Source organism: Psammomys obesus, unplaced genomic scaffold (assembly GCF_907164565.1).
Source record: "Psammomys obesus unplaced genomic scaffold, mPsaObe1.curated_primary_1811, whole genome shotgun sequence".
NCBI classification, from domain to species: Eukaryota; Metazoa; Chordata; class Mammalia; order Rodentia; family Muridae; genus Psammomys; species Psammomys obesus.
Window position 1 is genome coordinate 17,828,016 of NW_026596039.1, and position 27,394 is coordinate 17,855,409.

Consider the following 27,394-nt stretch of genomic DNA (forward strand, 5'->3'; position numbering starts at 1 on the left):
CTGCTCTAGGACCACTAACTACTCTGTAGTCCCAATGGAGATGAGTCTAATCTGATAATGGAACCTTCATTCTCCAATAACAAGCTTGAGATCACTTTACATATACCACATGGATGTTAATCCCCTGATTGGCCCATTAGCACATTTAACATTCTTAAAAGGCTTTCCCAGTGTGATCCTCGATTTCTTTTTCAATGGGGGGGGAGGGGGGCAGGGGCACATATATGTAAAAAGCTGCTAGCCAAACTGATATTGCAAAATTTCTGGTACAATTAAATACATTAATATACTATAAAGCTATATGATAAACATTCTCTTTTTTTCCTTCTTTCTTTTGGTTTTTTGGAGACAAAGTTTCTCTGTGTAGCCTTGGCTGTCCTGAAACTCACTATGTAAGCCAGGCTATCCTTGAACTCAGAGAGATCCACCTGCTTCTGCCTCCTGAGTGCTGGGATTAAAGGCGTGCACCACTACCACCAACAAAGCTAGATAAACACATTTTACAGTAGTTTTTAAATGTGACACAATTATGTAAGAAATAATAAGGAGAGTTGATAACAAACACTTTTTTTTTTTTTTAGAGACCTCAACTGAAGGTCTGGCATCATATAGCTAACATTCTTTATTCACCATTAAAAGTATTCACTATAAGATTACCTTAAACTGAAACAAACAAACATCACACAAGTAGACAAATTTAAAATATAAATTAAAAAAAAATATTATATCTGCTTGCTACCTGCTGTATGGCAGGCATAATGCTAGAGATACAACACAAAAGAAACCTAGAAGGGGGCGGGTAGCTTTACTGATGAGGCAGGCGCAGCAGCGGCAGCTACTCAATGTCAGCCCTGAGATCCTTTTCAGTCCGCATGGCACCAAAAATTCCTCTTTCTGGAGATGAAGAAATGGCACAGCAGTTAAGAGCATGGGCTGCTCTTTCAAAGGACCTGGTTTGATTCCCAGAAGCCACAAGGTGGCTCAAAACAGTCTGTAATTCCAATTGCAAAAGATCCACCACGTTCTTCTGGCCTCCCCAGGCACCAGTAGTACAAATACGCTCATGCAGGGAAAACACTCATCTATGGGTGAGATGGCTCTTTCTATAGTAGCACACACAATTTATGGTTAGTAACTAAGAAACTGATAAATCGTTAAGTATTATAGACAGCTGATTTGGGAACACAGGAGTTGTTCTCATGTAAATGTTCGGGTAAACACGACAAAAATACCTATTCTGCATGACTGGACAACTGGCAACTAGTCAAAGAAAGAAAAATAAGCCAAACCCAAAAAGTATGTACTGATGACAAGGTGCAACACAGTGGGTACTGAAAGAGACAGGCAATGAAGAAAATGTTGGACTGCAAAATAGCCCGTGTGATCAAGCTTTTCAGAACCTAAAATGTAAATGAGATATCATTCTATTTTCATAAAACAAATTACATTTATTTTTTTTGTTAATGGACCAAAGTATATCCAACAAGCCATGAAATAATGTTTCTATTTATAAAACAACTGCCACTATGAATCTGTAGTTCATCTGTAAATGATTTAGAAACAAAATACAAAGTAAACTTGGCCAGCACACACTTCAAATATACCGAGAGGTTCTCATCAGATCACAGCACCAGGATCTCCATTTGCTTTCCCACTTTTTAAATAGGTTTTAAATCCAATTAGAGAGCTGTTGGTTACCGACAGGGCATGCATGCCATTACTGGACCCGTAAGGTTACTAGGCCATGCTTGTTGTTGTGGTTCATATGTACCATCACTGGGTAGAACTGTTGGTTACTTTCCCTCTTTGAAAGTTAGCATGGGGCCTTTAAGTATCATGAGAGCTATTCTTCAGGGAAGAGGCTTTCAGGTCAGTTCCAGTACAGGGGCTTCTGGAACCTGAATCTAAAGTGTACTGTGTCTTCAGCAAGAGGGACTTACCTTCCACACAAGGGTGATAGCAAAGGCTGTAATTTGTTGGTCTTTTATTCAGACTTTAGTAACATAAAGACTGGAAACCACACTTGCTCAATATTCCCCAACACTATTTTCTATATTATTGTACTGTACATTATATAGTTTATTACTTTCAATTACTTCGTGCTTTCTAGGTAGTATTTCCAGTGTCTATTTCACTAATTCAAAGGGACTTGCCAGCACGTTATATGCTCCCACTCCAATCATCACACTTTAAGAAATAAAAACTACAACCAATCATATCCCTTCATGAGGACTCTTTCACTAAGCTAGATATGATGGTTGTGGGATCCTGAATATACAGTTAATACCAATCTTAATTTTAAAAAGTAAAATAGGAAGACTAACAATGACACAAGGCTGGCTGCCATCAAACACTACACAGCATGAGTCAACTTCTCAGACTACGAAAGAGGCTTTTCAAAAGAGCAGACTAGGTACAAGTCTTGCACCCACTTGTCTATAACCACAAAGCTTCCAGAGCAGAGTCGGTTTCATTCATGTTTGCATTTCAAGAACCATAATGAACACACACAAAAACCTAACCATTTACAGCTTAAGAGCTAAATGGTCCACATGGCTGGCGGGCAGGCCTTATTTGTCCAGGAGGGCTTGCCTTCATATTCTCTAACCACAAAGTGCCCTTTAGGAAAATTTACTAAGACCAAAGGCTTTTCCGCTTATTGGTCTCTTCTGAATGATATACATCCTGACCTACTCTGTCTTTATCTTATTCATAACAATTAGGCATCTTATCCAAATAAGTACTCTCTTATCTCCATCTTCCTCAGTATACTTCCACATCTACTATCCAACAGCTGCGATCATTAGCTATGAGTCCACTACACTAGGCTTATAAAAACAAGTCCTCATTTCAATTTGGTTGCCCAGTTGTACAAATGAGAAATGGAATTAGAGTCTAAGAATCTTTAAGCGGTGCTTAAAGAGATATAAACTGTATGGTCATACTAAAAGCAAACCTAGAAATTCTTAATTAATTTTATAATGAACATCCAACAACCCTCCAATTTTACTTTTAATATGTGTCTCTTCAAGGAAAAATTGAGATTATCATCACAATATTGATAAAGTATAGTGAGGCATGATAAAGATAGCCCAGCGTCTGCTTGAAGCCAGCATAGAATAAAAAATGCCAACATAATTAACAAATTTTCAAATAAAAAAAGAAGATAAAAAAATTAACAAATGTTCTTCTTTGGTTGTCTACAAAGAGACAATAATCCTTTTATATAGCATTTCAAATAAGGATGCCAATGCAGTAATGAACCATGGGTAAGGTCTAAGTACATACAAGCTTGAGTGTGGCTATGTTCCTTTCCCAGATGTAAATCTATAATTTTCTATATATCTCACAAGACAATAAACTGATTACAATAAAAACATGCCGACTTCCTGTACAACATATTTTGTGAGCTAATGTTCTGACCCATAAGCCTGTAGTCCCACCCAGTGCAACCCAGGAACCACCCTACAATCTCACTTATAGAAAAAAAGAAAAGGGGAGGAAAGGGGTCCCTTAGGAACCCTTTGAACGATATAATTTTAGAACACACAAAATTATGCATATGAATATTGAAAAGCCCACAACTACACTTAGATGTATTATATTCTTATCTGAAACACCTCTCTTTTTACTAACTTTCATGCTTAAATCCATTTAAAGCTGTTCCTTAGTAATTCCAGCCTTCCTTCATCGAGTTCTTCTGCAAAGTAGTCAAGAATTCAACTTTATCTGAGTAGAGGTCTCTGAGAGAACTCAGGCAACTACAAGCAGCAGCATAAAGGTGTCTGTGATTCCTGGACCCGCCACTCTCAACACATAAACTAGAATATACAGCCAAGGGCCATCTATGGAAATCAGAAGCACATTCATAGAAAACACTTCCCATTTTCCAATGTTAAGCAAATATCCAAACACATTTACTGTATTAGATAGATGCTTAGGGGAGGAAAACAAAGATAAGAAAATGAGTGAGAAAAAGGACAATAAGAGAAGCTTAGGTGCTAACAGTCAAAGGCAAGCTGAAGTCTGAGGTACCCCTAAAATTTGAGGTACACCTAAAGTCTGAGAAACAAAAATTAAAAGTTCACATAAACACATAAGAGAAGATAATGGGAGTCATAAAAGCAACAAGAAAAAAAATTAATATTCTATTCTGAAAGGAATCAAAATGATGTAATACTGAGTAAAGAAAATGTCGCTGAAAGACTAGCAAAAAAAAAAAAAGTTTCCATGAGTAGTGATTTTAATATCCAGAAAGAAAGATCATTGAAATTTATAATCAATAATGTGAAGTGTACGACCAAACTGAGAATGTGATTGTTTTTCCAAAGTAAATGAGCCTGTTAGCATCATCATAGCACCTGAAGACCCTGAACATAAAATACCAAACAAGAGGCAAATACAGCCGGAAAAGATTCTACAGCAACTCAAGTTTTAATAATTTATTATTTTATGAATGAGTATTTCATGCATGTCTGTGCACCAAACGCATGCCTGGTGCCTGGGGATACTGGAGAGCATAGCAGTTCCTCTGGAATTGGAGTTAAACAGGTGTAAGCTACCACACAGGTGCTAGGAATTGAACTTGTATCCTCTGAAAAAAGAGAGGACCAAGCCATCTCTCCAGCTCCCCAACTCAATGGGTAGACAGATGGTGGGGATGACAGCAGGGCCTGTCTGTGCAGGCCCTGGCTAGCCTGGAACTCAAGAGTTCGTCTGCCTCCTGAGTGCTAGAATTAAAGGTGTGTGCCACCATGCCTGCCCCCATCTAAAATTTGAATTCTTCTATGTGTGTTGTATGTACATGTTCAAATCATGTGAATTTACTTCAAAAAAAAAAATAAGATGGAGAACAATTCAGGAAGACACCTGAAGCCAACTTCTCCTCTCTCAATATCCAAAACTTATGGAAAAGAAACACCATAATTTAAAAGTAGCACCTATTAAAGAAATCTATAAAAGAGACATGTGATATACTTTCCGCTGATTATCCTTAAAAGGTGTAACTACAGAATACCACATACTTAATAATCTATTATCAACTGTGAAGGCAAAAATTACTTAACTACATACACACGTGCTTTACAAAAATGAAAATTATCAGTGGAATAAATTTACTAATGCCTCTTTTTTTAAAAAAATCCTGCAATAATTGGGCATGGTGGTGTACTCTGTAGGCCTAGCACACAGGAGACAGAGGCAGGCAGACCTCTTGTGAGTTCCAGCCAGGCAGGCCTATATAGTGGGACACTGTCTCAAAATAAAGAAGGAAATAAATTATTTTTTTAAATCCTATAAAGAAAATGCAGATGCTAGTGAGATGGTTCAGCAGGTAACGGCACTTGCCACCAAATCTGACAATGACCTTAGTTCATCCCTTGGACCCACTGAAAAAAAGAGAACTGACTCCCAAGTTGTCCTCTGATTTCAATATGCACAGATACATATATATTGAATAGATGGATGCAAAAGGAACTCAATGAAACCTGTAGGTCATAAATAAATCATAGTAGAGTCCAGATAAAAACGTAAAAATTTTATCCCTTAAGAAAATTAACTTACTGTAAATTAAACTATGTTAAAACATTCTTTTATGTTTAAAATAAACCTCTAAATCTCAAAACAAATGCTAAGTTTTAAATGCAAACTAGCTGCAAAGCCCCTGTGTGTGTTACGGACAGATCTTAATTTATGATGGACAGGCAATAAGTTTTTAAATTTTACAGCAGTAAATGATACAGATTTTATAGCCAGTTTAGAATTCTTACTTTCCCAGACTAGTAATATATGGCATGTCATTCTCTCATAATGCTGGGCAGTGGCAGCGAACCACAGCTCACAGCCAACCAAGGGTTTATGATCCTTAACTCAGTATCTTTTCATTAATGTTTTCATAGCTCATCATGTTACAAAACGAACACCATCTGCATACATGAGGCATTCAACAATGAGCACCATCTGCATGCCTGAAATACACAGCACTATTATAAAGTAAGTTTTGTGTTAAATGGTTAAATCCAACTGTAAACTGATGAATACTGAGATCATATTTCAGATTCTTTATGAATTCTAGATATTGATTCCTTATTAAATATGTGACTTGCAAACATTTCTTTCATTTTTAAGCGTGCCTTTTTACTCTGTTGGTCGTTTTATTTGAAGTTTTTTTTTTTAATTTTAATGAAGTCTACCTTACCCTTATTTATTTTACTGCCTATGCTTTTGGTGTAATACCAATAAATAACTGTCAAAACTGATGACATGAGGCTTTTCGTCTGGAGTTTCTTCTACAAGTTTTCTGTTAGTTCTTACATCCCGGTCTTGAAGCTGTGTTGGATTCATTTTTATATACAATATAAAGTAAAGTTCCAACTCCAGCTTTTATGTTTGGATACCCATTTGTTGAAAACACAAACAATTAAACCTGACCCTCCTCAGGAATGGCCTTACTATAGAAAAATCACTTTTTAGACAAAAAGTTTTATTTCTGGGTTTTTGTTCTATTCCATTGCTCAATACATTTGTCTTTATGCCAGTACCACCCAATTTGAATTATTATAGCTTTGTTGTAGTTTTAAAATTTGTATTGTGTATGTGTGTGGAATTGTGTATGAGTGGAGGCATGCATGTGTGATGGTGCATAGGGGGAAGTCAGAGGACAGACTACTCTTGAATGTCAAGTCTCTTCTTCCACTTTATTGATGCAAGTTTTCTCTCTAGTTTCTGCTACTCTGTATATTCCAGGGTGGCTGGCCTGTGCACTCCTAGGCAAGTCTATGTTCACTTCCCATCTCTCTAGGGAGCTGGGATTAGAGATGTGTGCCATAGCATCTGGCTTTTTAAAATGGGTTTAGGGGGATGTCTTAGGTTACTATTGCTGTGATAAAACACCATGGCCCAAGCAACTTGGGAAGGAAAACATTGATTATCACATGTTTCCACATCACTGATTGTTCATCATCAAAGGGAGTCAGGGCAGGAACTCAAACAGGACAGAAGCCTGGAGGTAGGAGCTGATGCAGAAACCATGGAGGAGTGCTGCTTACTGGCTTGCTCAGCCTGCTTTCTTATAGAACCCAGGACCACTAGTAAGGAGTGGCTCCACCCACAATGGGCTGGACCCTCTTCCCTCAATCACCAATTGAAAAAATGGCCTGTGGGCTTGCCTACAGCCCAATCTTCTGGAAGCATTCTCTTAGTTGAGGCTCCCTTTTCTACAATGACTCTACAGCATAGGAGATAAGGTCAAGATTTCAGCTGGCAGGGGAAGCACTGGACCCACTAAGTCACCCTGCTCACCCAGTCTTAAGTTCTGAAATAACCGAAGGTGTGAGGCTTCCATTAGTTATTTTCATGACTTTATTTCAGAACCTTTGCGATTCCATGCTCTTAAGATCAATTTTTGTTTCTGTGAAATATTCATAGGGATTTTGATAGTAATTATACTGGTTCTATGAATTAGTTTGTATACGAACAATGTCTTCAGATCCATGAATATGTAATATGTCTCCACTACCTAAATAGAAGATACAAATGGTCTTAAGACACAAAAAATGTCTTAATTTTTTGACAGCAGTTGGTGGTTTTCAGTGTTTAAAGTCTTTCACCTCATTAGTAAAATTTACTAATTATTTTTATTTCTCATATTGTTGCACTGTTAATTGTATAGAGATACATTACTTTGTGGGCTAATATGGTGCTCATCAAACTGGTGAATTCATGACTTCTGACAATTTTTTCCATAATCTTAGAATTTTCTACCTATACCTATAATGTTAAGTCTTCTGCAAACAGATAATATTACTTTTTCTTCTCCAGCTTAGGTTAACTTTATCTTCTTTTTCTGATCACTCTGGTTAGGATTCATAGTATAGGGTCCTTGCTTTGCTCCTGATTTCAAAGCAAAGTTTTACAGTTCATGCTGCAGCAGAAGGCTGGCTGTGAGCACTTCATAAATGGACTTTAGTAGGTAAAAATATTTTCTTCTATTCTTAGTTTGATGATAACTGTATTAACTGTGTGTTAAATCTTGACAAATTTCTCCTCAAATGAAGATGATTATGTGATTTTGGTCACTCATTAGACAACTGAACAGCTTTTTACCATGCAACTCGCAAAACCAAAAAGTTAGTACCCTCATTTAGCATAGAGTTCCTCTTAATTTTTAAAACAAAGTAATTGAAGTAGAATTTAATGACATAAATCTGAGCATCAAGAAAGGATTTTTAAAAGAAGATATCGAATGGATTAAACTGTAAGGAGCACATTTCAAAACTCAGACTGAGAATCATTTCAAATAAAATCTACCAAAATGGATCAAGACAAACCACCACCACATTAGATATCATCGAGGAATGCCAGAACTGATATACTAGTATTGTATTCTTTATTTACCTACATTTGAAAGCCTATATGCACACATTGATAATGGCACATATTATGATTAGGATGTAATATTTTAAAGGAGACCATGGGGCTGGGAAGACGGTTCAGCAGGAAAGAGTACTTGCTCTGCAAACACTATGACCCAACTTCAAACCCCCAGCACTCATGTAAAAAGATGGGCATAGCTATGCACACCTGTAAGCCTATCATATTAGGGAGCAAAGAAAGAAGGATCCAGAGAACTTGCTAGCCAGCCAGCCCAACAAAAACAGCAAGCTTCAGAATCAAACAGATCCTGTCTCAAGGTAATACAGTAGAAAATGAATAGGCCTGCTCTGGCCTCCATGCGAGTGCACATGGACACAAGCATACATACACTTACATGCATACAATACATACAGGGGAGGAGAGGGAGAGAGAAGGTGGGTAGAAAGGGAAAAACTTATACTGAATGAAGTAACAGCTGGAAGAATTAAATGGCAAAGAAATGAAATGATGTTCATCCAAAAGCGCCTTCTCTTTTCCATAAAGTTAACTTAAAAGAAACAAATACAGAAGGACTATGACATAAACAGAAGCTCTAAGAATCAAAATTCTATTTCGTGCAGTTGTCACCTTCCTTACCAATACTGATACATACAAATCTACCCTTTTGACATAACAAAGTTTCAATGGCATCCCTCATGAGAATACCTGCTGCTGTCTTGAGTCAGAATTCAAGTTGGAACAGCAGGGAATTGTTCAGCTTTGTTCTGGTGGAACATTTTAGCTCACTTTGAAAACCTGAAATCATTTCTGTTCCACAGTCCTGGAGAAAGGTGTCTGTGAGAAGACAGCTTCATTTTGCTGAGCTGACAGTGACAAGCCCTTGGGGGAAAGGCCAACTCAAGCAGGATGGAAGCAGATGTTAGCAGTCACTTCTCTTACCTGTTCATTGCACTTGTGACTAGACTGTACCGGCTCTGACACCCACCCAGAAAGTGGTGGATAAACTCAACAGTCATTTCTCAAGAGTATGAGAACTGTAAGATTTTCCTTCCCTCCAAAATAACCCTATGAAGGACAGAATTACAAACAACAGAAAAAAATGTCAAAGGAATATAAACATTAGTTGAGGAAAACATTAATAGATTTTACTTTCTGAGAAAGAAAGGAATGAAGACACAAAAAAAATGGGGAAAAGGGGAAAGGAAACATTAATATATAACAAATAGAAAATGGATTCAAAGCATTTAATAGGACCACCATTATGGTAGACACTGTTTCAGATCCTAGGAATACAACAGTAAGACACACTGACCTTTGTGCCCATAAGAGATAAATGCAAAATAAATTATAATAAATTAGTGATTAGGTGCTAAGAAAATAATACACAAGTCATGAAACAAACCAGGTTGGGGGGGTGCGTTAATTTCTAGTAAGCTGACAAGGAAATCTCATTGAAGAACAGACATTATATAATGATAATTTGCTGATCCAGCAAATCAGCAGACTGAGGAAAAACTATTTACCACAAGGAATAGGCAGTAGATGACTCTAAAGTGGCAGAAACTTTCTACACTCACAGAACTGGGAAAAAAAAAAAAAAGCCAGCACTGCTCAAGTTTTATGAATTCTGATATTTTTAAGAATAGTAGCAAGTAGGACCTCAAAGCACCACAACCATCTCAAAGTCAACACTTGGGAAAAAAAATAAAATAAATTATGACAAATGGATTACTCATATAAAATATCAGACAAGTAATGACCACTGGGGAATTTTTAACAAGAGGGAGAGAGATAGAGATAGAGACAGACAGAGAGAGAGAGAGAGACATAAAATAAACAGTGATTTGAAGACAGGGGTCTGTGGGTCAAAAAGATCAGTGTGAATGTTCAGGTGAGTTGGTACTATCATTCACCCCAAAAGGAACAGCACTGTAAGTAAAATCAGTATCTAGAGCCTGTGCCTGAACAAGGAAGCATGTGAGACTCAAGTGCGGCATCAGAATGATATCCAGACAGGAGCAAACTATATATTCTGTCTTAGTTTTTCTTGACAACCACCTCTCAGGTACTGCAGGTTTTTCTTAATTTAATTTAAACCTGAGGTACTATAAAAACCTCTCCTAGCATAAATGGTTAGATATTGTAGAAAATTTTTTCCTATTTAACACCTTTCCCAAATCATGAAATAATCTGAAATATTTCTTTCAAACAAGCTTGCCTCCAACTCAGGATCTCTTGCCTCAGCCTCCAGAGTGCTGAGGCATGAGTCACCACATCTGGACAGGCTCAGAGCACTATTCACCTACTCTGCGGCTGGAGCAGGGTCTCTCAACCTTCCTCATGCTGCAGCACTTTAGTAAAACAGCTCATCATGGTGTGACGACCCCAACCAGACAACTATAATTTTGCTATGGTTATAAACTGTAAATATCTGACCCCTGTGAAAGGATCTTTCAGCTCTATAAAGGGTTGTGACCCACAGGTTGAGAACCACTGTGCTAGAGCAGGTACATTTGGCTTATGAGCATCTGTAATACACAGTGCTGTGCCTTAAAAATAAAATATGCCTATTAAAAGCATTAGCTTGGGGATCAATTAGAACAAAGTATAATGCCATACAGGTATGAAATGCCAGGGACCTGTTACTTTGTTATACTGATTTTAAAAATTAATAAAAATTTAAAAGGAAAAAAATTAGCTCATCTTTCTTGAAAGACAAATATATTTTACAGCACTGAAAAATTCCCAGATGCACACTCTATGTTATATAATATTAAAAAGACACTTTTAATGGTGTTCTAATGTTAACATTTCCAAGTAATACTATCAAATATATACATTTTTTTCTATAATAGCACTTTGGTTAGACACTAATCATTATTAAAAAAAAAAAAAAAGAGGGAAAATGGAAATCAAAAGCTTGCTTTAGTTAAGGTACATGGTACATGGCCATAGGTGATTCAAGCCATCTGGTTAAAAAAACAAAAAACAAAAAATAAAAACTCACAACACTGTCTTCAGAAAACTGACCAGAATCATACCTCTACCATTTGGTAGCTATGTAATCTCCCTAAGCCTCAAGTTTTCCTCAATACACCACAGATAATAATTACAGATTCACAGTAATCATTAAATGAAACAAAATAGGTGAAAATGAATGGAACCGAGGCTTACTACCTGATAATCATGTGTATCAGCAAGAGAAATGAGGGTAAGCAGAGGATAAGAGGAAAAATAACTCTAAGTTGGAAGAACTGAACATAACGTTAGTGATAAACAAAAGCTCCAGGAGCTTCGCCAGCCTAGAGTTGAAACACAAGCAGAGAGGGCGCTAAGTGCTTGCTGGGGCTCTGCATCTGTTCCCAGGTATAAAGCACTTTTACATGAACATACAAGCTGGCCTTCACGATAAGTCTGACTCCAGAAAAAACAGAGTCACCAAACCTCAGCTTGCCGAACTGGAATCATGACTAAATCCTATGACACTTCCTCCTACATCCCTTAAGGCAGTGCCTGAAAGCTGGTCTTACACATGACTGTGTACACAAAGTATGTGCTTCAGCAAGCAGTTGTTTGCTCAATCAATCAATAATCTAGTCACATTCAAGGATATAGTCCCATGCTGTAGTTAGCAGAATCAATCAGCTTCTTGATATAAAAATGTTCATTGTAAAAATAAATTTCCAAGCAGGACACTGATGGCCCATGCTTTAATCCCAGCACTTGGGAGGCAGAGGCAGGTCTGTGTTTGAGACCAGCCTGGTCTACAGCATGAGTTCCAAGACAGCCAGGGCTACACAGAGAAGCCCTGTATGTGGGTTGATGGGGGGGATAAATTTTCAAAAGCAAGTTTTTAAAGTGCATTTTCCAAACTGAAACTTTAATTAATTAGCAATGGCTTAGGGCAAGGTAGACAGAATCATTTTTATTGTGTTTATTCACAGATTTCAACCTTAGGGCTGGGTACTGAGTTAGCAGGTACTTGAGTGAGTTGGTATTTTATCACAATCATAAAGTTTACTGTTTCCATCATTAATGGCTCTACTATTCATATGCTTTGAGTTCCTTAATCAACTCAGAGTATAGTTGCATTCCTAATTCCTAGATCAGGTGCCATCATTTAGAAGTCTCTCTGTGGCTTTCAGCTGAGGCCTTTCCTTAGGCCCTTTGACATCCTCTCATCAGAAGCTGGGAAATATGAAAAACTTAGTCCTGTGGTCTCCCTCAGCCCATTTCTACTCTTATGTCTTTTATCAAGTCCTGCCCTGGAATCATAAAACTTCCTAAGCACTGAAAGGGCCCCAGCACCTCTGTGCTAAGCTGCCTGAGAGCAAGAGCTTGTACTTTTATAGGTTCAGCCTCTTGTCTATCCTAATTCAGCCAAGAGATTAATGAATTTTATTTTAATCCTTTTGCAGAAAGCTGACTACTCAGAAACTTTCTTTAGCCCAGGGTCTAACGCAAACAACAGAATATCATTCTGCTACAAAAGGTCATGAGGTACTGATACATGGTACAACATGGGTGACCCTCGCTACTTTATAGGATGTAAAACAAATCAGTAGCCAGCAAGCACATCAGCAGCCAGCCAGAATGAGATGGCTACTGACTGTGAGTTAGTACTTGTAAGAGTGTTGAAACATTTCAAAATTAGACTGGTAATAGTTGTACATCTCTGAAAATATAACAAAAGTTGTTGAACTGTCCACTTTAAGTTAGTGAGTTTTATGATATGTAAATTATTTCTCAGTAAAGATGTGATATGAACTAAACAATCATATTTAGGATGCTAGTGAGTTCAGGGAAGATTACAATGTTTTCTGAAGGAGTCTAAAATTTTATGTAATCTGAAGACATTGAAGGATTCTAAAAATCAGAATTGCATGTTGGCATTTATCTTCCAGGGAGGAAAAAAAATACCATGTTGACAGTGACAAGAATGGCTTAGAGCAGCTGGACTCCAGGTAGAAAGATTAGACTAGAGATTTAATGGTCTACTTCAAAGTTTTTAAATGAAGAGTAAAGGGACTGGGTTTCATGAATTAATTAATCTGTTTAACCTCCAGCTCTAAGTGTGGGGAAAACCTTCATTTCTGGTCCTCATGTCTCCCGCTCCTGTGTGCTGGTATAACGGGCAGGCACGCCTTGTCGAGTTAATGTACTGGGGAGCAACCTAGAGCTTTGCCCACCAGCTGAGCCTGCCATCTTCAGCCTGCCCCAACCCAATGTTTTTAATAGAAAATTTGGAAATGAAAAGGATTTGAGCCAACAGGTAAGAAAACAAAAAAGACTTTAGTATGACCTTTAGAGTCCAATGTTACCTACAGAAGCTTTAAGGGGAAACTGGGTGGAAATCAGCACACTAATGGACACACCCTAGTACATGAGGCCACAGAGGGGATTATAGGAAGCAACAGTCTAAGACAGGAGAGTTCAGAAACCCGTCACTAACTGGCCTTTAAAAAGCAGTTGTCTTAGTCTGACTTAACTAACAGAGGAAGTGTCCTCAGACATCTCAGATGAGGGGTGGTGTGGACACCTTTGCTTGCAGCGCTCCAGAAGCGAGAGGCAGGTGGACGGACCTCCGTGAGTTCAGGCTGGACTGCCCACAAAGGAAGGCCCAGGCCAACCAGCGCTATACAGTGACTGTCTCTAAATAAACAAATAAATACAAACAAAAACATGAAAAATCATCGGACACTGCCAAAGTTTTCCTTAAATGTGTCAGATCAGCAGCATACACTTAACTCCATTTTTAAGTAGAGAAGCAATTAAAAAATACACTTCAAAGAATTTTAGCAATAGACTCAGTTTATTTCCCAAACTAGCCCACAACTACAAGCATGAAAACTGCTATGTGATAAAGTTTTTCTTCCTATCAAAACATTTAGGAAAAAACTTAAATTTTTCAGAAGCAACTCATTCTCATTATAAAATGTATACAGTGTCAAATACATTCATACATATCTCACCTTAGGTTTTCTAGACAAACCACCAAGAAACATCTAGAGCATAAGTCCTGGGTTAGACAGACACCTGAAATGAAAAAGGAAAAAAAGGACATGATCAATAAAATTAAATCTGAGCTGGCATTTTAACTTTTCATATAGGGAAACCTCAACTAGGTTATTTACTTCCTAATTCTTTTGTGATCATGTTGTTCTTTAGAACCTGTACAAAGTCCAGAAGTAAGAACTCCGGGGGCTGGGGAATAAGTCAGAGCATGTGCTGGCTAGTTTTATCAACTTGACATAATCCACAGTCATTTAGGAAGAGGGAACTTCCAACTGGGAAAATGACCCACCAGATTGTTCTGTGGGCAAGCCTGTGGTTCTGTGTCATTATTGATAATGGATCTGAGAGGGCCCAGCTCACTGTGAGCGGTGTGTCTCTGGGCAGATGGTCCTGGAAGGAATAAGAAAGCAGACTTGAGCAAGTCATGGGGAGTTAAGTCACTCTTCCATGGCTTCCAGTTCCTGCCTCCAGGTTCCTGCCCTGCTTCTCTCAGTGATGGGTTTATTAAGCCACACGGTGAAATAACCCTTTACTCCTCAAGTTGCTTTTGGTTAGGGTCAGGGTGTCTATCACAGCAGCAGAAACACTAAGACACAGCACTTGCTGCACAGACACAAAAACCTGAGCGTGGATCCCTAGCATCCACGTAAAAGAGCAGATCGTGGCCACACACATACACCCAGCATGGGGGCAAAACCAGACAGATCCCAGGAGCTCACTGGATAGCTAGCTCCGAGCTTCAAGTTCTGTGAGAGACCCCCTCTCAAGGGGAAAAAGCAGAGGGCTGATAAAGGTTCCCAGCATGCTTCTCAAACCAAACCAAGCATGCATACATACACAAGCAGCAAGATTAGAAGTTCCATGCCAACCTAGGCTACATGAGCTCCTCTTTCAGAACAAACCGGGGGGAAAGGTGCCAGACTTTCTTCAGGCGTACATTAGTTAATGTTACATTTGGTTCTTTATGCTGGGGATTGAAAAACGGCCTCCCTCACACATGCTAAAGCAAGCACTCTACCCCTGGGCTACATTCCCCACCATGTTTATTTAACATTAATGATAATCCTTAAGATAAAAACTTATCAGACAAGTCAATCTGTATCAGCTCAATCTTCAAAAGAAAGTGAGCAATTAGCCTCTGTGCTAGCGTTATCTCCACAAAACAAAAAACGAAATTTGAAAACTAGGAAGAATAAAAGTAAGCACAATATTTATAAAATGTAAGTTAAACAGAACTTAAATTTCTAAAAATCTTATAAATATGAAACACAATTTTAAAAAATTATTTATTTTTATTTTATGTGCACTAGCATTTTGCCTGCATGTGTATCTGTGTGAAGGTATCAGAAGTCCTGGAGCTGGAGTTAAAGCCAGTAGTGAGCTGCCATATGAGTGCTGGGACTAGGTCCTCTGTAAGAGCCACCAATGCTCTTAACCACTGAGCCATTTCTTCAGCCCCTGAAACACAATTCTTTATACTGGAAAAAAAACATCAAATTAAAATGAGCCAGCATCATCTTTTGTCAATGAAGTTAGAGCGGTTTTTCAAAGGTTGGCTATTTGTGGTGCTCCAGATCTCATTAAGACTCAAGGCAAGAGGACTTGATGGGTAAAGGTGCATTCTGCCACGGCTGATCCCTGAGTTCCATCCCTGGGACCTCCACAGAGGAAAGACTCCTACAAGTTGTCCTTCACTACACATGCCCACAGTGGCATGCTTGAGCTCCCTACCATAAATGAATAAATGTAAAAAAGTAGTTAAATCTGGGCCAAGAGGTCTTTTCTGAAACCAGGACCATGCATGGAGATAACCTAGACCAGGTCCAACCAGGACCATGCATGGAGAGTTGTAACCCATGGCAGCTCAGTCTCCAGATGGACTTTCTAGTAAGGGGAACAGGGGCTGTCTCTGCCATGAACTCAGTGGTTGGCTCTTTGATCACCCCCTGAGGGGTGTAGGGAACAGTCTTTCCAGGCCACAGAGGAAGACAATGCGGCCTGTCCTGATGAGACCTGATAGGCAAAGGTCAGATGGAAGGGGAGGACGACCTCCCCTATCAGTGGACTGTGGGAGGGGCATGGGAGGAGGTGAGAAAGGGAGAGGATTGGGAGGGGACAAGGCAGGAGGTTACAGCTAGGATACAAAGTGAATAAATTGTAATAAATTAAAAAAAATTTTTTAAACTGTTTTTAGTTCATGCTAATACTGCACTTCATAACCTTTCAAGTTCAGTATGTCTGTGTTACTACTAAGTTGACACAGACAGGAGGCATTTCTAGATATAAATTTTAAGCCAATGCACACCTAGGAGACTAGCATATTTCCACAGAGATTACAGAAGCAACTGACAGTACACATGAAACCCGTAGAGATGACAGCCACCTAAATGACTTAGGAGCTAGGCTCTCCTGCTGACACACATACCACACACACACACACACACACACATACACATATAAAACAGGTACAAAAAAAAAATAAAACCTTTGTTGTAAGAGGCCACAGTTTGGGGGATTGTTACTAGAGCATAATCTAGGCTGTATTGACTACTATGAAATTATGTGATGCAATATACCATAATATATATTAGAATAACACATACAATGGCTATCTTTGTATGCTGTTTTTGATCATGTAAAGTAGTAAAAATCTTTCTGGAAAGCAATTTGTAAGAGTCAACGAAAACCTTAAAAAGTTCATGTCCTGGTCTAGGAAGCTGGCTCAGTGGCAAAGAGCCTTTGTTCTGCAAGCGTGAGGTCCAGAGTTAGGATCCCCAGCACCCATAAAAGGCTGGCATGGCTCCATGTGCCCATGACTGCAGCATGTAGGGGCAGAAATTGCCAGATTCACAGAGCTCACAGTTTCAAGGTAATAAGGCCAACAACAACAGAGCCATGCTCTGGCTTCCACAATAATAGGCACGGACACACACACACCTGCATACTCACATGCATTCACTACATACACACAGACAATACACAAACACGCAAAATTCAAATCCCTTAAACCAGTAACCTCTCTTCGCACAACCTTTTCTTTTAAGTAAGCAGGAGTAAGGTAGGAAATGGGGAAAGGAATCAGTAAGGGGATATTGAGGATGTATTTTAAAAATCCTATAGGGACTACCACCTTAAAGGCAATTTAAAAATATAATTAAAAAGAAAATGGAAGTACCCCACAGATAACGTTGCTCCCAGAAGCTGTAGGCTATTAGACAGAAATCCCAGTGCTGGGAAGTTGTTGGTCAGGGATGCTCCAGAGGGCCACCAAAACAAAGCAAGCTCTTGGTTACCATTGCTCTTGCTTGCCCACCAGAAACAGATGAGAAGGCCCTACTGATGAAGACACCAAGACACCGTACACCATGGTTGTAAAACATAGAGAAGTTAGGCTAGCACTGAGCTAGAAGCCTCCTCCCTGCTGGCCAGCTATCACAATACTGGTGGGCTGCTGGGGGAGGAAAGTGACCAAGTCCTGCCCAGCTTTGAAGTTCGTGTGCAGCAACACCAACCTGTCAGACAAGAGGTAGCCACTGGTACAAGTATGACTGTCATCAACTTTCTGATTAGGTTTAAGGCCCACTCTGTGGGAAAGAAACCATATCTGACACTGTAAGTGTGGTCAAAAGCTCATAGCTGGGAAAGTCATGGACTCTAGGAAGAACCAATTACAGATGTTTGGCTAAGTAATATTTGTCAAGCTGCCCTGCAAATATTTATGTTTATACACACAATTAGTGCTGAGTTCAGCCTTGGTCAGAAAAACTTTTTTACGCTAGGCAGTGGCAAATACAAAGATTCAAGGTGATGAGAATAACTTGACTGTTAAATGTTCAGCCCTAAATAGGACATCTTGGAGAACATCACAGATGTGGGGCAGAAAGAATAGAAGAGATGGAGAAGGGGGAGGGTTGTGAAGCCTTATCTTCTGGACATGACATGGCTACTGAGCCCATGAACTCAAAGAGTTATGGTTAACTGCACAAGACTTGAGCAATACTAGACCTGTCAAATGTTCCGTTATGCCTGGGGAAGACGCTTATGAGGCTCCATCACTCCTTAAAAAGCTACAGGCATTTAATGGTTCCTGAGGGAGAGGAAGTCAATTCCTCAATAGTGTATCCACTAGTAAGCTGCCTTGCTAAAATAAAGAGCCTCATACACCCATGCTAATATAAGAAACTCTAATTAAATACAGTGGGACACACATTGGGAAAAAAAATGATATGAAAGTAGGAGGAAGTTTTGTTAGAAAAAGGAGGGGCTTAGTGGGAGGGAGATGAGAAGAGGGGGTAAAAATAATCAAAACTTCAAGCAAAAAATTATATTAGAACTCATTTATATCTATAAGGAGTTAGATACTAACACAGCTAGAAGCTTCTCAAGTGATTAAGATATTTATTTAATTTATGCAACAAAAATGCTCAATGTCTAACAATAACAACTATATGAAGAAGACAGCATGTGAATACATGAATGACCAAGTCTTGGTTTCTAAACTCTGAAGGGGTTATGTTCAGTAATAATTACCACAAACAACTAAACTAGAAATCAAACTATAACTTGGAGTCCAAATCCATCCATGGGCTGCGTTTGCCAGGATCTTAAGAGAAGGATGATTTTGACATTTTAAAAATGTTGTTAACAAATAATAATAATAATAATAATAATAATAATAATAATAATAATATCAAAAAGAAGGGTTGGAGAGATGGCTCAAGAGTTATGAACATTTGTTATTCTTTCAGAGAGTCAGAGTTTGATTCCCAGAACCCACACAATAGCTGTCACCCACCATTAACACCAGTTCCAGGGTATTTGATTTTCTTTTCTGGATTCTGTGGGCACCAGGCACATACGTGATATACATATTACATGTCGGTAAAAGATACATCAAAACAAAAGAAGAATATGCAACACAGATATTCTGTGCCCACAAAGATTCAAATAGTATCTGATCCTTTACCAAAAGAATTTCCTGGCTTCTGAACTAAATATTTCATAAAGATATTTAAAAAAGAAGCAGCAGCTAGAGAGATGACATGTCAGTTAAGAGAACTGGTTGCTCTTTAAGAGGACGTGGATTCAATTAACAGCATGGCATCCACACAGCAGGTGAGGGTGATCTGCAACTTCAGGTCCAGGGGAATATGGCACTCTCTTCTAGCCTCAAAGGGTCTTACATGTATGTGGTGAGAATACATACAAGCAGGCAACACCCACACATAAACAACTTTTTCATATAAATAAACACTTTATTCAGGTCATCATAGGGGGCAAGCTTCCAGCTAAACGAACACACAAGCAAGGTATTCCTTAGTTAACACAGGTTCAAATAAGTTACATGAGGAAAGTCTTCAACAATTCTATTGTTTTGCTGATGTCAGGGGCCGAGATAAAAGAACCAGGGGAAGATTCAATGATACTTTGATTATTGCTGCTTTTGCACACAAACACAAATTTCTGAACAATCAATCTAGTAACACAGGGCAGAAGCAGAGAACCCACCGCCGCTACACTTTCCTAAAAACAAGAAAGTACAACAGAAACCAAGGACTGAACCACCCACTCAACAAAGGCAAAACCAAATATCAACATCTACAATCATCTCAAACATCATGACTCCAGTGCTCAAAAACAAACACATGAACAGCCAAGACAATATGCTTCTACCACAACCCAGTAACCTTACTATGGTAGGCCCTGAGCAGTGCAATATAGCTGAAGAGCAAGACAAGGGCTTCAAAATACCAATTATGAGTATGTTCAAGGACCTTCAAGAGGATACAAATAAATCCCTTACTGAAGTCTGTGAAAACACAAAGAAACAACTGAAAAGAATAATGAAAACAGTTGAACATGAAAACAGAAACTGAATCACTAAGGAACCCCAAACTGAAATAAAGCTGAAAATGAAAAATTTAAATTCAAACAACACCCTCAGAAGTAAGCCTCAGCAGACATGGAAGAGAGAGTCTCAAGCACTGAACACAAGGTAGAAGAAATGGATACCTCAGTCAAAAATATGTTAAAACTAAAAAGTCAAGGCAGGTGGCAGTGGTGCACGTCTGTATCCCAGCACTCAGGAGGCAGAGGTAAGTGGATCTCTCCAATTTCAGGGCCAGCCTCATCTACATAGAGAGTTCCAGGACAGCCAGGACTATACAGAGAAACCCTGTCTTAAAAAACAAAATAAAACCCTAAAAACTCCAGGCACAAAACATCCAGAAAATCTAGAACAATATGAAAGACCAAATCTAAATAAAAAGAAGAGGAAGAAGAAAAAACCCAGGTGAAGGCGCAGAAAATATTTTTAACAAATGAAGGTGCCTACTAAGCTACATAAAGTATACTGAACACCAAATAGGGGCAGAAAAGAAATTTCCCATGTCAAGTAATAATCAAAATACACATACAGAACAAAGAAAGATAGTAAAAGCTTCAAGGAAAAAAGATCAAGTTACATAAAAGCAGACCCATAAAATAATACCTGACTTTTCAGTAGAGACTCTAAAAGCCAGAAAGGAGCATCAGAAGTCCTGTCCCAGCCCATCCATAAACCTATAAAGACACTGTGGGTAGGGTCAGCCACACCTCCAATTTTGAGTATATTAAAAACAAAGGCAAATTTCCTAGACATTGAATTGTATGTAAAGTAACAAAAATAATCATTTGAAAATAACAGTAGGTAAGTGTGGTAGTTTGAATAAAAATGGCCTCCATAGGCTCATACAAAGTAGCACTATTGTACTGGTGCTCTCTGTCTCTTCTCTCTGTTTCTCCCTGCTGCCTACTGATCTAGTCATAGAACTCTCAGCTAACTCTTCAACACCATGTCTTCCTGTGTGCCACTATGCTTCCCACCATAACAATAATGGACCCAACTTTTGAACTGTAAGCCTGCCCCTATTAAATGTTTTCCTTTACAAGAGTTGCTGTGGTTCTTGTGTCTCTTCACAGCACTAGAAACCCTAAGAAAGACAGCAAGCTTGATAACATAGCAGGTTCTAAGGTGAAAGTCCCAAAGACAGGCCTCAACAGTGAGCTTTTGTTTCTCTGATTCTACCTTAAGAGACATAGCACACAGTGATGACAATGATATAATGGTGATGATGAGACCAACAATGATCACCCTATCCCCTCATCTTGTCTTTCACCAATACCTTTTCTTCAATTTGGCAACACTTGTTTCAAAATGATAAGTATCTGCCAGAAGTGCATCTGTTTGGCCATCTAGCTGAGAGTTCTGGTCTGTTTCTGACGCGATCCACACCAGCTCTCATGATGTCAACCACTTCCTCTACGTGCTTTTGGACCGGCTGAAGTTTTCAAGTAACCAGCGACAGCCCTGGTATGCACACCTGCATGCATACCTGCAGACATTTTGGCCATGGCAGCTGGCAAGGGTCCAAAAGAAATACTTTTTTAAGTTACCAAAACCCTTAGATTCAATATGCAAATTATCAGTATTCAAAGTAGTTGAACCACTTCTGTTTGAGTTCTAAGAGCCTTTATTAACATAAAAATGCAATGCACCTGCAAAAATCAAACAAACCCTGTGCATTTAGGGTTGGACTATTCTTTTTATAACATTAAGCACATTAAACAAGCTAAGACTTTTCACATGCTGATTACTTTGGTTTCCTTTTTACTGAGTAAATTTATTCTACAAATAGTAACAACTGATATTCTATTCAATCTAATCTAATTCAATGCTATCTAAATATATGCTTAATAATATTAGAATATGATACATATTTCATTGAAAACAGTCTTTACTAATTAGAGTATTGGGAAATAAAAAAGAAATGTTGATGAATAAAAATAAAGCCACCAGAAAACCTAAAACTTCTATTCAAAATCATCTTTGAAATATACTATTAACGCACATCTTTACTGTCACCTATAATACCAGATACAAAAACACACTAAGACAACTATTTTTACTACATAATTTCAAGAGAAAAGTACTAATTAGAGATCTAGGAAAATATCACTTTCAGCTAGGCATGGTGGTGTATGCCTTTAATTCCAGCACTTAGGGGCAGAGGCAGATGGACCTCTGTGAGTTGCAGGCTAGCCTGGTCTACATAGTGAGCTCCAGGACAGCCAGGGCTACACAGATAGAAACTGTCTCAAAACAAAACAAAACAAAAAGACAGAAAATATCACTTGCTCACCTTTGTATTCCACACAAATCCTAGCAAAGATGCTCTCAGATGGTTCAGTAAGCTAAGCAGTCAATATCTTAATTAGGGTTATCACTGCTGTGATGAAACACCATTACCAAACCACGTTGCAAGAAGAGGGATGGTTTATTTGGGTTAAATCACTGCTCATCATTGGAGGAAGTCAAAACAGGAACTCAAAACAGGGCAGGAAACTGAAGGCAGGAGCTTATGCAGAGGCCACGGAGGGTGCTGCTTACTGGAATGCTCCTCATGGCTTGCTCAGCCTTGCTTTCTTACAGAACCAAGGACCACCAGCCCAGGAATGGCATCAACCACAATGGGCTAGGCCCTTCTCACTAAGTTAAGAAAAGGCCCTATAGAAGCAATTTTTAACTTGTGGGTCTTGACTCTTGGGAGGTCAAAAGACTCTCACAGGAGTCACCTAAGACCATTCAAAAACACAGATATTTGTATTACAGGCCAGCCATTAATTCCAGCACTCAGGGAGGCAGAGGCAGGTGGATATCTGTGAGGTAAGACCAGCCTGGTCTACAAAACAAGTCTAAGACAGTCAGGGCTCTGTTACACAGAGAAACCCTTTCTCAACTGCCTCTTCATAAATAAATAAATAACAGTTATGAAGCAGCAATGAAACTAATTTTATAATTGAGGGTCACCACAACATGAGAAACTGTATTAAAGGGTCATAGTTGCAGGTTATTTGAGCACACTGTGAGCCGTAAGACTGTGTTATTTACGTGGGGGGGGGGGGGTTAGTTGTGGTATGGCTCAGCCTTAGCACATACTTTTAATCCAAGAGCTTTCTGCTTGAATATTGTAAACAGGATTACATAAGTTCAACCATAGGTCAAGAGGCAGAATAAGTAATCAGTTCCCAGGAAGTAAACATAGTATTATTAAGAAAAAAAAAAAAAAACAGAGAGGAAGAAGTGAGGAAGACAGAGAGATGCACAGGAAGTAGAAGGGAGGGACACTCAGTTTCAAAAAGTCTTGTTTGAGATGGCAAGGGAGAGGGGAATTCCTTCCCAGAAGTCAGCTGAGGGGGAAGGTCAGCTGGGTGTTTTCTCTGCCTTTCTGAGCTAGCAGACTTCCACCCCTGCATCTGGCTCCCAATTCTTTATTGGTGAAATCAAACGACTGAGATTTTGTTAAAAACAACAGGTTGCAGCATTAGGAAGGTTGAGAAGCACTGCTGTATAGGCTTGCCCACAGCTCATCTTATGGAGCTTTTCTCAGTTGAAACTACCTCCTTTCCAGAGACTGTACTTTGTGTAAAGTTGGCATAACACTAGACAGCACACTTACAGAAAAAAACATTTTCTCTACTTTCCATGACTTTACTGCTGTGGTTATTAACCTGTGGGTTGCAAACCCTTTGGGAGGGTCAAATGACCCTTTCATAAAGGTCGCATATCAGATATCCTGCATATCAAATACTTACATTATGATTCAAAACAGTAGCAAAACTAAAATTATGAAGCAGTAACAAAAATAATTTTGTTGGGGTCACTACAAACATGAGGAACTATATTAAAGGGTCACAGCATTAGGAAGGTTGAGAACCACTGCTTTACTGTATTTCAAGGATATGAGTCAATTCTTGCAATAAAACCAGAACCTACACAACTACAAAGGTTTGACATATTTCAAGAGTTCTCTGAAACAAAAGAGATGTGCAGAGATGTGTTCCCCAGTTCCAAAAATAGACAGTGATGCAGAGTTTTGCTGCTGTGCTATATTTAGATGGCTTTGAATTAAATTATACTGCATATATGAATACAATCTTGAAGGGGTCCACATAATTGCTTCAGACAATTTTGAAACAAAAGCTGCTATTCACAGAAAAGATGACAGGCAAACAGAATCTGACAGGCTAGTTTCTTACTGCATTTTCTGCACATTTGAATTTGTAGGCCTCCATAGCCATTAAGCAAAATTAGCTTCATGATGTCAGCCAAAAAGCCTCAGAGGCAACAGTCTGATGTCATTAAAAAGCTAGCATCCTTAATCTGTTTGCTCATTAGAAACCTCTTGGTGAACCAGAGAGATTTTAATTGCACTCTTGCTCTATCCGTGCTTAGTACAGCCCTAAACATGAACAAATCCCCATAGTCCCTCCTTTTCCTATGTAAAGAGAATCTGGATACAGTAGAAGAGACTTCCATATCAAACACTCCAGCAGTTTCCTCATCAAAAGGAAGTAATTGCAAAAGTACAAATGTGGTGTTACTTATCTGACTTAAAAAGCAAGTGTCTGAAAAGTGTTTTAATCTTTATGGTGGTCTAAATAAGAACAGCCCCCAGAGGCTCATATATTTGAATATTTGGTTCCAAGTTGGTAGACTGGATAGGAAGGATTAAGAGGTGTGGCCTTGCTGGAGGTGTGTCACTGGAGTAGGCTTCAAGGCTCCAAAGCCCTTACCATTCCCAATCTCCCTCTCTTTCTGTTGTGGGCTTGTGGGTCAAATGTAAACTCTCTGCTTGCCTGCTGCCATGCTTCCCACCATGATGATCAAGAACTAAGCTTCTGAAATTGTGCAAGTTCCCAATTAAATGCTTCCATTTATAAGTTGCCTTATTTATGATGTCTTTTCAGAAGACAACAATAACTAAGACAATCTTCTACTGTTGCTGTCATCTCTTAATGCACTGTATATTTCCATGTTCTTAGGCCTTTGCCTTTCTTCCTTGACCACAATTCATTTAGAATCTCCTCAAACATATTTGGCAAATTTTTACTCATAACAGAAGTCTCACTGGTCATTGTCCCCCCCAAAAAATTTTTTCTCATAATTCTTACCCTATATATTTTCTTAAAGTTATCTAATCATTATTTATCAATATTATTATTGTTTTCAAAAATTAAAGACTCAGTCCCAGAAATCTGGAGGCAGAGGCAGGTAATCTCTTTGAGTTTGAGACCAACTTGGTCTCCATGAAAAGTTCCAGGACAGACAGGTGATAAGCTATAGATAGATGGATGGCTGGAAAGATAGATAGATAGATAGATAGATAGATAGATAGATAGATAGATAGACAGACAGACATACATACATGCATACATACATAGGATATACAGTGAATCATCTCTGCAACATTTTCATAAATATATACAACTTATTTTCATCATGTTCACAACCCTCATTACTTTCTTTTGTACTCTCTCCCCTGCTCATTTCCTCTTCCTAGTCTCTTTTCTACTTTCATAATTAAAACACAACAAAACACCCTAAATTCTTCATATGAAAAAAAATATGTAATACCTGCTTTCTTGAAACTAGCTTATTTCATATAAAATAATGATGAAGTTCCACTCATTTTAATACAAAAATGCCTTCAGCCTTCATCTGCCCTGTGTACTTTTTTACAAACTTGTATTAAGTACTTCACAAACTAATAGTAATTGTCTCTTACATAGAAGGCAAATTCTCTGTAGACAGTATCTGAGCGCCTCTTGACAAAGCTAGCACTAAGATGCTACATCATAGCACATCTTGAAGTGATGTCCTGGAGTACCTAAATACCCTGTAATGTAGTCTGGTCCTGTCACTGCCTCACATTCCACCAGCTCTAAGGTAACTGCTGATCTACCACCACAACAACCCAGCACACAAACAGGATAAAGGTGGGAAAACTCCTTCAGGACCATGATCCAATACTACGGCCATCTGGACTGAGTGGTGCCTCTGTTGTACTGACTGATAAATACTCTAAATTACACTCTTGTTCTTTATATCCAAATCAGAGGGCACTGCTCTTTATATAGACTATGGTAGTAGATTTTTAGTTCTTTGCCAAAATAAATGAGGACATACCAGACGTACCAATGACTCAAAAATCATTGGAATCTGACAAAGTTATGCAGGTACTAGCCAGATCGGCAAGAAAACCACAGTTCCTTAAAAACTGCAAAAGAAAAGTGGCCATGTCAACCTGATTTCTAAGCTGCTTTTAGCTTCTGCTAAAATAAGTTCTTAATTTGATAACAAGGACAAAAGCCTTCAATACAGTACTTTATAGCATATATAGCTCTATTTTTATGTTTTATGCAAAGTTTAGTTTTATTTTTCTTTTTAGGTTTTTCAAGACAAGGGTTTCTCTAGGTAGCCCTGGTTGCCCTGGAATGGCTCTGTAGACCAGCCTGTCCTCAAATTCGAAAATCCACCTACCTCTGCCTCCTAAGTGCTAGGATTAAAGGTATGCACCACCACTGTCAAACTACAAAGTTTAAATATTAAGTTCTTTTAACCATCCACAGTAATCACAGTGTCTCAGTCAGGAAGACAAGTATCACTACAGAAGAACATAAGTGATTAATTCAAAGGAGAAGGAAAAGGTAATAATGAGAAGAGTCAATTAATTATAAACAGCATGTCTAATTACAGATTTTGCTAGGGGGCTCCAAATATGTTTAATTAGTTTTACCTGGCATATTAATTATAAAATAGAACACCACAAGAGAATTTTCTAATCATAGGAGTTTACCGGGTATATAAAATTCAGAATTTAAGTTATCTTTATAATTTAATAATTAAATGTTCAATAATACATGATAATTACTTTGAAAGTCATTGATAAAATATTTATCATATTAAATTCAAGTTAGGACTAAAGAAACAACAAAATCATTTAAAAAAGCCATAAGGGAACAAGTGTGCAGCTGAACTGTGAATAAATAGATAACTTTAGTAAGAATTTTGTATTGTTCTTTTTGTTTGTTTTATTTTTCAAGACAGGGTTTCTCTACGTGGCCATTGCTGTCCTGAACTTCACTCTGCAGGCCAGGCTGGCCTCAAACTCAGAGATCCACTAGC

At 38.5% G+C, this 27,394-nt stretch overlaps 1 protein-coding gene across 2 annotated transcripts in view; it reads right to left on the reverse strand.

Annotated features, from left to right (window-relative positions):
• Positions 1–27,394, reverse strand: part of Peak1 (pseudopodium enriched atypical kinase 1) — a 214,401-nt gene that overhangs the window by 154,345 nt on the left and 32,662 nt on the right. For both annotated transcript variants that reach the window (XM_055621942.1, XM_055621941.1), the window contains exon 2: positions 14,346–14,409. The gene's annotated coding sequence lies outside the window, so the exon portion shown is untranslated. The remainder of the gene's footprint in view (positions 1–14,345; positions 14,410–27,394) is intronic.